Raw genomic sequence first — 886 nt, 5'->3', positions numbered from 1 at the left:
TAGGCCTCCCTATGGTTGTGCATAAGAGCCTCGTCCCGAATGCCTCTTTGTTGCTCAGATGTGGCCCTGTCTCTCTAGCTAAGCCAACTTGAAAGGTGAAATCACTGCCCTCCCCCCTACGTGGGATCAGACACCCAGGGGAGTGAATCTCCCTGGCAATGTGGAATATGACTCCCGGGGAGGAATGTAGACCAGGCATCGTGGGACGGAGAACATCTTCTTGACCAAAAGGGGGATGTGAAAGGAAATGAAATAAGCTTCAGTGGCAGAGAGATTCCAAAAGGAGCCAAGAGGTCACTCTGGTGGGCACTCTTATGCACACTTTAGACAACCCTTTTTAGGTTCTAAAGAATTGGGGTAGCTGGTGGTGGATACCTGAAACTATCAAACTACAACCCAGAACCCATGAATCTCGAAGACAGTTGTATAAAAATGTAGCTTATGAGGGGTGACAATGGGATTGGGAAAGCCATAAGGCCCACACTCCACTTTGTCTAGTTTATGGATGGATGAGTAGAAAAATAGGGGAAGGAAACAAACAGACAAAGGTACCCAGTGTTCTTTTTTACTTCAATTGCTCTTTTTCACTCTAATTATTATTCTTGTTATTTTTGTGTGTGTGCTAATGAAGGTGTCAGGGATTGATTTGGGTGATGAATGTACCACTATGTAATGGTACTGTAAACAATCGAAAGTACGATTTGTTTTGTATGACTGCGTGGTATGTGAATATATCTCAATAAAATGAAGATTAAAAAAAAAAAAAAAAGTAAATGAACAATGCGGGGAGGGAAATGGGATGTTTTGGATGTTCTTTTTTATTTTAAATTTTATTTTGTTTTTTGGAGTAATGAAAATGTTCAAAGATTTATTGTGGTGATGAATG

This window comes from Choloepus didactylus, chromosome X (assembly GCF_015220235.1).
Source record: "Choloepus didactylus isolate mChoDid1 chromosome X, mChoDid1.pri, whole genome shotgun sequence".
In the NCBI taxonomy this organism is placed as follows: Eukaryota; Metazoa; Chordata; class Mammalia; order Pilosa; family Megalonychidae; genus Choloepus; species Choloepus didactylus.
This window is presented reverse-complemented; position numbering follows the sequence as displayed.